General features: G+C 33.2%; 1 protein-coding gene across 1 annotated transcript in view; it reads left to right on the top strand.

Annotated features, from left to right (window-relative positions):
- The window catches only part of LOC145261042 (axotactin-like), a 482,064-nt gene that overhangs the window by 294,901 nt on the left and 174,663 nt on the right, over nucleotides 1–12,500 (top strand). The window lies entirely within an intron of this gene.

Below are 12,500 nucleotides of genomic sequence, written 5' to 3'. Positions count from 1 at the left end.
AATATTTGCGAAAGAAAACCCGAATAACAAGAAATATTACATAGGCATGACTTCCTTAGATTTCAAAACCCGATACTATGATCACAAAAGTACCTTCAAAAATAAAAAACACCGTATAAAAACAACACTAGCGAATAAATACTGGGAACTCAAAGAAAGAGGACATTCGCCGGTAGTCGAATGGAAAATAATGAGACAAGCTACCACGTGCAGACATTTAGACGACCCATGTAAATTATGCCTCCATGAAAAATTTGCTATCCTGTACTTTAAAGAACCTCAAAATCTATTAAACTGTAGACGAGAAATAGCAAACAACTGTGTTCACAAAATAAAACTTACACTAGGATAACGATACAAAATAGCTTTAAAACTAACAATAACAATAGAAAACAAACAAATAAATAAATTAAATAAACATGAATATACATAAACGATCACACATATATGTATATATGTATATATATATATGTATATATGTGTGCATGTGTGTGTACACATAGGTATATTCATATATAAAAAAAAAAATACACATAGGTATATTCATATATATAAGAAAAAAAAAAAAAAAAAGGAGGGAAAGATCCACCTTAAACCACTAACCTAGTTCTAAAACAGATCCTTTGTTTGATAAAATGCATGCCCATTGGCTGATAGGAGGGGGCGCGGTGGATACTAGAAAGCTGATTGGCTAACTAGAAATCCTCAACATATATAAAAACAAGAAGCAACCACAAAATTCGCGCATAAGCCTGACGAATCCTACAGTGGATGAAATGCAGAATATTCAGTGTAGCTTAATCGCCATATATATTTTATAAATTACTAAATTACTATATATATATATATATATATATATATATATATATATATATATATATATATATATAATCTAAGGAAAACGGATAGGTGCAAACAGGCGAGTCAGATGCCAACTCACCCCATGTATGTGATATCTTCAGAGGAATCGGACCAACAATGGACTGAAGTCTATGGAGAACACTAACCATGATTTGATTTCATCTACGGCATTAACATGCCATCATACGAGAAGAAGAAGAAGAAGAAGAAAGAAAAACAAAATGGCGATGATGATGATAATAGTAATAATAAAAATAGATTAATACCTTTAGTTAAATCACTCCCCACAAATGAGATTCTACTATTTTTTAGATAATTATGTGGCGAAAAGATTCCCGATTCCGATACAAGTACCGATTCCGACTCTTTTAAAATTTCTTAACATTTAATTAACGATACAAGAAAAAGAAGAAGAAGGAGATCACAGGAAGTTCCGAGTAAGACGTGACAAAAACAGAAAAGTCTTCTTTTTTTTTCTTGTAACTCTTATTGATCTGCAATAACAAATTTGTTTTGTTTTTTTAAGGCAAAAAATATATTATGTATCATTGTTATTAGTGTTGGGACGATTAATCAGAATTGGAAAAATCGGAAGATTTGGGGGTATCGGAATCGGAAAAATTGATGCCGATTTTCCGATGCCAAAACGATTCTTTTGTCTTTTTTATTTGATTTTGTTTAAAGTAAAATCTTCCATTGCTGGTAATAATGATAAAATAATAGATATTTATTGATTTTAAAAATACCAGTAAAGCTAAAATCGATATATCATCCTCCACAAGTGTAATTTTAACGTTTAAAAAAAATTTAACATGTGTTTTTATGAAAATCGGGGAAAATAACAATTTTACAGTTAAATAATTAGAGATTTATGAAGAATCGGAATCGGTAATTGTATTAGAATTGGGAATTTAGCATGGAATCGGTAATTGTATCGGAATCAGGAAAAATATTAGAATCGTCCCATCACTAGTTTTTAATCACCGTTTGTATCCCTAAGGCTTTTAATCTTGATATCAGGGCAACCCGGTGTTGCCCAGGGCTTAAATATAACATAAATTCTCTCTTTACCCTTACCCCATTCTCTCCATCTTTCCCTTCTTTCTTCTCTGCCCTACCCAGCCCATTCGTCTTTCCAGACATACTCACATAAAACTCGAGTCGACATTAAGAGAAATAACTCTGTGAAAAAAATCAGTTATTTCCTTTTAGTTAGTGGCTAGAAAACATTCATCCACCCCCTCAACAACATCGGCGTCAGTTTTGAGTCAAAGAATGAAAAATTTCAAAGTCTTTAATTATTTTTTGATGATGTCTGATTGTTCATATTATTTGTATTGATCGGACTATTGTTCTCATCTTGAGTGTTTTAGTCGGTTTCGCCTTTGACCGTCCTCAGGTTGTTGCATGGAAAAAGAAAAGTTACTGGCTCTGTAGATATTTTTGTATTCTGTGAGTTAGTCTTTATTTTATGGTTATAGTTTCGTATTTGATATTAGAGTTGACTCCCCTTTGCCAAAGAATATTTTCACAAATTCGAAAAATAACCATAAAATACAGACTAACTCAAAGAATACAAAAATATTTACAGAGCCAGTAACTTTTCTCTTTCCTTTTCCAAACAACAACCAACAGGCCAATAAGACCGAAATGTTGCAAAGACGACACTCAAGTTGAGAACAATTGTAATAGAATGAATCATTTTATTTTTCATTTCAGATAATACAAGTCATTCACATGTTAAAATAGAATACCTGGTTTAAGGAAAATACAATAGTTATTTGGAATATTTTTCAGGCAAACCTCATGAATATATATATACTAAGCAGTATTACCCGGCCTTGCTCAGGGGTTACTTTGATGCCTTTTTTGATCTGTATTTTTGATAATTCCAATAATTTTTTTTTTTTATAATCCTAAAATTATTTTAGTAAATTTCGGTTATATTGATACCTTACTGATTAACATAATCCGCATGCAGTGGATGCGACGTGCCAGCAAAAATCCAATTTCTCTGGTTTGTTTGCTTAGCAGCTATTCTTCCAGTTCAAAACCAACTACTTTAGAAAGGTTTTGGTGGCTATGATTTCTTCTTTTTTTTTTTTTATTACGCAGTGGTCATCACTTATCAAGGCCCGGAAGCCACTCAGGGATAAGGGTTATTGCAAGTACATTACGTTAGTGTGAAGATTTGATGAAGTGTTTACTTAAAGGGGCAGTTCATTAGGAATTTGTTAACGTTGGACTTGAAGACATCCAAGTTGTAGCCAGGTGGGAAGCAGGCAGACGGAACAGAGTTCCACAGGCGTGCAGTTCTAAGAAAGAAGCTTTGTTCATGGAATCCACGTTTTGATTTAGGCACAAATAAAGAGTGGGGGAAATTTTTCACAGTGGATTCAGCTAGACGGGTGTTTTTCGTTAAAGATTGGCGAGGGGGGACCAGAGATTGGAGTTCCGACGAGCACCTGCCATGGAAATAACGATAAAATAAGGATAGGCTCGCAACGTCTCTTCTGTGGGAGAGGAGTTGCCGGGTAGAGAAAAGGGTATCCTCCACCAAGCCACGAAGTCTATTTTGTACTCTGTCAAGGCAGGATAGGCTGTTTTTAGCAGCTCCTGCCCAGATATGGCAGTAGTATTCCATCTTTGAACGTACTTGGTTTTATATAGATAGAGCATTGCATCAGTAGTGAGATATCTTCTGGAGCAGTAGAAGGATCCCACCATCTTTCCAGCGACCTTGGCAACAGACTTGATGTACGTGTTCCATTTCAGATCAGGAGTAAAGGTCAAACCCAGAAGCTTGTCAAAACAAGGGGCCTTTCCCAGACGAGAGCCATTCATCCCAATTGATGCCAGATGGGGATCAGAGCGTTGATGATGTAAGGATAGGTACCGTATACGAAAAAAAACCACAGGATTATCTATTCTATTAGTCAGCTATGTCGAGAAATTCCTTATGTTTCCGGGCATACTACTTGTGTTTGATTGTTGGGGCCTATGTTTTGTTAAACCGACATATAAGAAACCTCTGAATCACATTTTCACTAAATATGTGTGTAGACTGTTTTGCAATTTCTTCAGGATCAGTTGCTTGTGCAACGGACGTTCAAAAACAGAAACATAATTTATTTTTGCAAAAAACCACATAAATTTTTGAGTTTTATAAAATTCTTTGCAGTTAATGAAAAAAATTAAGAAATTTACGTGCGGAGTTTGAACCTACAAACCACATCATGCAAAAACAAACAAAAAAAAACACGCTATCAACTTACCCACAGTAGAATTTCCACGGCCCGTTGTTCTATCATTGTTGCTAAGCGATGACATGGAAAAATGGCTTTACCGATGATAGATAAATTAAAATAATGATTTTAATTATCTCTGAAATTATCGGGGGTATTCTGTGGCAAAACTTCACTAAGATCACTCCCAGACTTATACATTAAACTCCTGTAAATTTTAAAGAAAATCTGTTCAGCTGTTTCGGAGTCTATAAGGAACACACACACACACACACACAGACAAAGTTGCATTTATGTATTTGTAGAAGATAGATTGATCTAGCGTAACATCTATATATATAAAAGCGAAAATGTATGTATGTATGTGTGTATGTTTGTGTGTCTGCTAAAAACTTTCGACAGACACGACGAAAATTCACAAACTCTGTATCATATTGAAGCTCCATCCTTCGCTCAAAATATATCGAAAAATTGGCTAAAAACGTTAATTTTTTCACCCCAAAATCGACAATTTTCGACAAGGGGGGTCAACAAAACCGGCCCTCTCGACCGGTTCTACGCATGCGGCAGATGACGTCATGACCTGATTTACTTTAAATAGTTGAAAAACTGAACAAATTCCATGTAAGTCGCGTTAGGTCAGTTCATTAACGCGTTGGTTCATTATCTAAACGTTTTAGGCTCGAATCGTGGTGTGAGATGTCTTCTTTTTTTTTTTCGATTTTTTAAATTTAAATATTGAACCAGTGTTATTTAAGCCATTTTTCACGTAACGTTCGTTTTTTTGTTTTATTTTTACTTCACTTATCCACCCCCGACCACACACCCAAAAACACCCGGGTACCCACCGATTTTTTAAATTTTAATATCGAAACAGGCTTATTTAAGCCATTTTTCACGTGTTCGTTTTTCTGTTTTCATCGTTCGTTTGCCCTACGTTAGTTTTTTTTTTCCCCGCTTAAGTGTTAACGTTGTTTTCTTTTTTTACTTCCCTTATAACAAACAAACCTACGTCGTCGTCGTAACGCTCGACGACTTCCGTGCGCGCACCTGTCAATTTGATTCTTACTTAAATAAATTCAAATATCTTTCACTAACTCATTCTGGCTGGCCAATTTTATTTTCAAACTTCGCCTCAGGGCTTCCGGTTCGATCCTACACCCCCCCTTCCGGTTTCTTTTTTATTTACTACCACACACACCTAAAAACACCCGGGCAACGCCGGGTACCCCCGCTAGTCAATAAAGAAAATGCAAATTTTGTGGGTGTTTGTTTTGTAGTTTTAGATATGCCCATAATTGAGAATTTTTAGCATTATCTGGTCAACAAAAAATCTGCTGTCTGCATTTTTTTGTCAGCTGATTTAAGACGAATCCGATGTGCTGAATCAAAAAAAAAAAATCACATTGGTTTTTGAGCTATGGCCACATGTCGTTTTTTTTTTGTTGTTGTTTTTTTGTATTGAGCATTTTGATTTACAGTAATTGATATTTCTATCATGTAATCAATATATACAAAACATTTTTTTTCTTTTAAAAACATATGTTACTTTTTAACCGTGTCATGACATTTCAAACCTCTTGGACCCCCCACGCTGTCTGGTACTGTCACAAAAAAAATAAAAAATAAAAAAAGGAAAGAAATGAAAATCTTACTCAGCATTTTTTTAAAGTGCAAATGAAGTGCATTTATTCCTGGTTCTTTTAACAATAACGACTTTCAAAACCCGAGTATGTACACTTTTACAATGCCATATAATTTTACTATAATACTAGCGGGACCTGTCGAAATTCCACAGTGGACTCATTCATATGTAATATATTGATGTTGGCATTCTGTAGGTGTTCAGTGCAAATGGAGACGCTCTGATATTATTGTAGCTCTTTTATTAAAACTGCAAAACTATTTATCTAAGTGAGCATGAACACCCGGCAAAGCCCAGTCGTAAAGTACGCTTAAATATGATATTTTAATTTGCAGATTTTGTATATATTATTATAGAGTTAATGTTCTATCGATTTTTATATATTATAAAGTTGCGCTTTCAAAAATAAAAAATATATCCATATGACTTGGGTGCATTAGCTTGAATCGACACTGAAATAAAAACTTATGAAAAAAAAATGTATATATATATATATATATATATATATATATATATATATATATATATATATAAACTTGAGTTCCTTCAGCCATAATCAAAACCGAAACCAAAACTTATGAAGAATTCTTGATAAAATTATTTATAAAAATAAAAATAGATTACTGGAGTGCGATTAGCTATAGTCGAAACTGAAACCAAAACTTATGAAGAATTCTTAGTAAAATTATTTATGACAAGAAATAGAACATAACAATTAAACGACCGGGATGTAAGCGTGACACACAAAAGAACACACATGCTATCGTATTGATATATAGATATAATAATATATATCGTTAATATAATAAAAAAATTTATTATATTAACGATATAGTAATATATATCGTTAATATAATAAAATTTTTATACAATAACTGTTTCTTGTACAGCAGCATTGCTTCCAACAAACTTTTCATCCGATGACTGGGTTCAGGCATAGTTTCGAGGCCGAAGCATCATTATCACTAACCCAGAGTACCCCAGCAGTATCTCACAATACCACCAGACTTTGTTGGATTGTTGTAAATCTATGGAATTGCCAGATCCACAATTATGCTGAGAGCCTTCTTTTGTATTTTCTTTATGTATTTTTTCTTGTCTGACGGAGAAAGATCAAGATTATTAAAGAACGTGGAGGTTAAGTTCGCGATAAAACGTCGGCATCCGACGTCGATACGAAATACGATGGTTTTCCAGCCATTTCTGACATATTCTTCTTGTAGATCTCCATATCTTTCCAACTTACGCTGATATGCCCAGTCAAAATTTTCCTAAAATGGAACTGTTAATTCAACAAGAAAACCTTTTCAAATCAACGGACTAAATGACGATATTCGGACGCTGACCCGTTAACGTTACTTCAGTTGGAAATATGAGCCGGCGTTCTAAGTCGAATGCAACGCATCAGTTTCTACAGCCATCAAACAATGATGATCTCTGGCTATATGGAATTATTTCCTTCTTTAACGAAATGAATTACTCTACTGGTGATATTTTGAGCTTTATTAGCAATCCCAAACCATATCTTTATTAGCAATCACAAACCATATCTTTATTAGCAATCACAAACCATATCTTTATTAGCAATCACAAACCATATCTTTGTTAGCAATCACAAACCATATCTTTGTTAGCAATCACAAACCATATCTTTGTTAGCAATCACAAACCATATCTTTATTAACAATCACCAACCATATCTTTATTAGCAATCACCAACCATATGTTTATTAGCAATCACAAACCATATCTTTATTAGCAATCACAAACCATATCTTTGTTAGCAATCACAAACCATATCTTTGTTAGCAATCACAAACCATATCTTTATTAACAATCACAAACCATATCTTTATTAGCAATCACAAACCATATCTTTATTAGCAATCACAAACCATATCTTTATTAGCAATCACAAACCATATCTTTATTAACAATCCCAAACCATATCTTTATTAGCAATCACAAACCATATCTTTATTAGCAATCCCGAGGCATGAAAGTTAACTGGTTTTAGTAAGACATCATAGGTTGCTTTTATAAAAAAACTTAATTTTTAAGCTCCATGTATTTGAGGTCGTGCCATGTAATTTCCCTGTTTTTTACACTCTCCAACATATCATTGCCCTGTCGGTGGGGCATTAGAATACGTCGACTCCCCCCCCCCCTGCAGAGGGTAAAAGTTCCTCAATGGGTGTCCTGGATATGACCTTAAACTATATCCAGTGGTGAGGCCCCAGCTTGTGGGCTTTGGGGAGTGTGGAGCCACCCATTAATTACCATTGCTCCCAGGTCCACTCTGACCCGGAATGGTACTACCTGTCAGGGTCCCAACTATGGGTTAAATAGAAACCGACGTGAAAACAACAAATATATTCTATTAAAAAAATTTTTTTCTTCAAAATCTTTGGATTCGGCATTAAATAACCCGAAAAGGGTTGATATGCCGTAAAACAAAAACAACCAACCAACCAACCCACATATCATATTATACATAATATAAATATAGTTAATATAGTTTTATATGTATGTGCAAAAATTTTACTGTGCCATATACCATGCTTTTTAAAAGTCTCTGTCCCTGCCACCTGACATCGGCCTAAACTAGGTCAAGTTTTTTACCTTTGGCTACATGTTGTTTTTACGTTTTTGTTCACATGTGTAGAACATGTGTGGAGCGTTTTAGAACAAGTCGGTCGGAGTAAAATGTCGAATGCTTACTTTTATGATAAGAAGTATTCAGGTCTGATAGTTCTGCATGATTATATTGACCAATTTGAAAGCATAAACCTTTGAAATCTTCAAAAAAAATTTTTTTTTTTTACATAGGCATCACCACATTATCAAGGCCAAGAGGCCACTCGAGGATAAGGGTTAAAGAGTGTACAGTAGAAATTGGACAATATAGTAATCATTAGTAATGAAAATTTGGTAAATTTGATAACTTATATGGAACGGCTCATCAAGAACTTATTTACGTTAGACTTGAACACAACCATATTGTAGTCAGCCGGAAAGCAGGAAAACGGAAGACAATTCCACAGGCGTGCAGTTCTAAGAAAGAAGCTTTGATCATGGAATCTACGTTTAGGTTTAGGCACATATAAAGAGTGGGGGGAATTATTGATAGTGTTTACAGCTAGACGAGTGTTTCTTGTGAAAGTTTGGCGAGGGGGGACCATAAGTAATACTGACATTCAACACTAATTATTATAACTAGGGCTGGGACAACAGCATATTCTTTTCATTGTTTTGACTCTCGAGTGTGTATCCGTTGATATCTTATATGCTTTAATATAGAGTGATGTGGTTCTCGGTTGATTAACTGTGTCTAATGTATACTCGAGAGTCGAAACAATAGTTCTGGGTGATTATATCGACCAATTTGAAACCATAAAACTTCAAAATCTTCCAAAAACTAGTGCAGCACTATGCTCAGCATTACGTGAAGAAGGTTAAATTTAATATCATGGATAGATAGTGAATAAATTATATTAAGTAATACTGGTGTTCAACACTTCTTCTTCTTCTTATTATTATTATTATTATTATTAATATTATTATGATGACAACAACAACAACAACTTACCAAAGGTTAAATAAGTTGTGAATTAACTCAAACATTTTGTAAGAATATACACCACTAACCTTCGTTTTTATAATAAACTAGACTACCCGTGACCCGTTGGGTCAGTATGTTATATTAGCTATGGAATTCATGTATGAGCGTGACACTTGTGACGTAAAGAAAATAGTTTTTTTTTACATAACAGAAACATTTCTATGAAAGTATATTAAAATGGAAAAAGAATATAGATAGATTTCTATGAGTCGTTCTGCTTATTATAATCAATTATTTTTGAAAAAAAAATTACAGTTACTGAATTATAAAATTATAAGTGGTTGGCCATACTTATAGATAAATGTGCACTGAACAGATACCATAATTCTTATTATAGTTAAATTCAAATTTTGATATATCTGCTTTTTTTTTTTTTTTTTTTTTTTACATCGTTCATTTCTATATTACGTTTAAGTTATTTTAAACCCCACTCTTCGCATGTCAAATAATAATTTCGAAATAATAACGTTAATTTTCAGCGTCCCAATTGTTCTTTTGTTTTTGTTTTTGTTTTTTCGCATTTAAATTATCCAAATAAACAATTGTTAATACTGTCTGCTTTTTTTTTACATCGTTCATTTCTGTATTACGTTTAAGTTATTTTAAACCCCACTCTTCCCATGTTAAATAATAATTTCGAAATAATAACGTTAATATTTCAGTGCGCAAGTCATGCGCACATGCGCAACCGGATGTCGTAAACCAGAAAGTGGGTTACATACATCGTTACAAGGTCATTTGAGTTTTATAATTATATAGATTTAATGATTAAACAAATTGACCTGTCAGGCTTATGGTTAATTGTAATTATTTACCTATATTTTACCATAAGATAGATTTCTCTCTATAATTAATTGTTTTATACATGTTCTTAGTTTTTTTAATGTTACCCATATATAAGCTTGAAGACAAAGATACGTAAATCATAAAGATTTATAAATTCCTCTCTATAATTGTTTTATACATGTTCTGAACCCTATTTTTTTTTCAATGTAATCCAGCTACCTCAATATATAAGCTTGAAGACATGAAGGTATATATAAATCATAAGTCGCTACAATAAATCTATTGTTTCAGTCAATTGAAACGTTGTGAAAATGACACTCAAGATGAAAACAATAATCTGAATAATCCAAATGAATATTTGTTTTTGACTAGCAAGGGTTGGGGGGTCGCCCTGCTTTGCCATGTCATAAAATATTCTTAAATATAATATTTTAATTTGTCCAGATTTCGTATATATTATTATAGAGTCGTGATTCCAAAAGTAAAAAAAAAAAAACGTATTTGGGTGCCATCAGCTAGAATCGAAACCAATACTGCAGCATTCAAAGCTGGTGACGTTACCACTATACCAACGTGACACGCATATGAACTGATTAAAAATTTAAATTAAAAATAAACTAAGACGAATGTACAAAATGTTTAACGATTTTTTCAATTCTGACCCATTTTTGACTCCTTAAAAACAATTTTAACCGGCTAATGACCCATAAAAGAACAGTCCGTAAAAATCCAATCATTTGAGGTCTCTAGCGCCACTCTGTGACTTTTAATTTCAGAGGAGATAGAGTTTGAAAATATGGGGACAGACAGACAGACATATGGTCTTTTATATATTAGATAATTAAACAATTTGCTTTTATTTTCATTTTATTTATGTTGGCTCACCGATATAAAATTTGATTGACACGCAGCTATTTGCAAAGGCTTGTGTATATATATATTTGCAAGCAGCAAACGAACTGCTGTCTGTACTTGGCTTGAAGTAAACTTGTCCATTCTTCTCTCGCTGCTCCATTCTTCTCTCTTCTGTCTCTATTTAACTCTGTCATTTCTGTCATCAGTTTATCTCATACACATTCTAATAATTTTACATTATTTAAATTGTTTATTGTCCATTGACTTACATCATAATCAAAATCCTAACATGCATTTCAAAAAATGTCTTATTTATGATATATATATATATATATATATATATATATATATATATATATATATATATACATACATATATATATATATATATGTATACATACATACATACATAAAGGAACAAACCGAATTATGCGTTCATCAACATTTCGTCTTTATTTCAAGACTTCTGGATAAATGAAATAAAGACGAAACGTTGATGAACAGATAACTCGGTTTGTTCCTTTTTATTTCTCTATTTTGTCAGAATACTATTTCCATTATATATATATATATATATATATATATACTGGGTGACTCATAAAAAAACAGGCCCCAGCTCTAATTAGGCCCCGTTTCTTAGTGTTTTGCCCAAATGAAATGAAACTTTGGTCATAACTAGTTTATTATATTCAAAACATCACATCAAAACACTAGGGTCTTTGGCCTTTTTTTTTCTCCGTTCTACAGCATATGTTCTAGATGGCCTGTTTTGTTTTTTTGGGGTCACCCTGTATATATATATATATATATATATACACACAAGGTGCCGTCAATAGGTTTCCAGACTTTTTTGTACAGGCATTTAAAATTGTTGTAGACTCTTGAAAATTCCATACATGATTGCTAAACATCTTATGTGATGACTGACCAATTTTTATTATTTCAGGTTCAAATGAACAGCTACAGCAGGAATTGAAAGACACCCTACTAAAGCTTGATTGTCACAGCTGGTGAATTTCAAAAATGCAATCTGGACGTGAGGACACTTTAAAAAGAATGATATGCAATAAAATTCTGTTTTAAACTTGGAAAAAAAATGCCACAGAAACGTATGGAATGTTTCAGACTGCTTTTGGACCATCCTGTATGAATCTAGGATCAGTTTTTGAGTGGCATAAGAGATTCAAGGAAGACAGGAGGTCTGTGGGGGATAATTAGAGGTGTGGAAAGAGTGAGGAAGTCAGAACACCAGAGTTGATTGGCCAAATAAAGAATTTCATGGATAAAGACAGTCGTGTGTCTATAGAGACAATAAGTGCACAGTTTGATGTCAGTGTGGGAACTATTACACAATTAGTCATAAGGAACTGAATATGTGGAAGATTTATATGAAATTTGTTACAAGGGTGCTCAGAGAAAATCAGAAAGAAAAACATTGTCATGACAGCAGGGAGATGGTTGAACTGATCAGTTCAGATTCCGCAGT

This window comes from Euprymna scolopes, chromosome 37, assembly GCF_053919585.1.
Source record: "Euprymna scolopes isolate OS-2025 chromosome 37, ASM5391958v1, whole genome shotgun sequence".
Lineage (NCBI taxonomy): Eukaryota > Metazoa > Mollusca > Cephalopoda > Sepiida > Sepiolidae > Euprymna > Euprymna scolopes.
The sequence above is the reverse complement of the archived record's forward strand: the minus strand, read 5'-3'. Positions and strand labels throughout refer to the sequence as shown.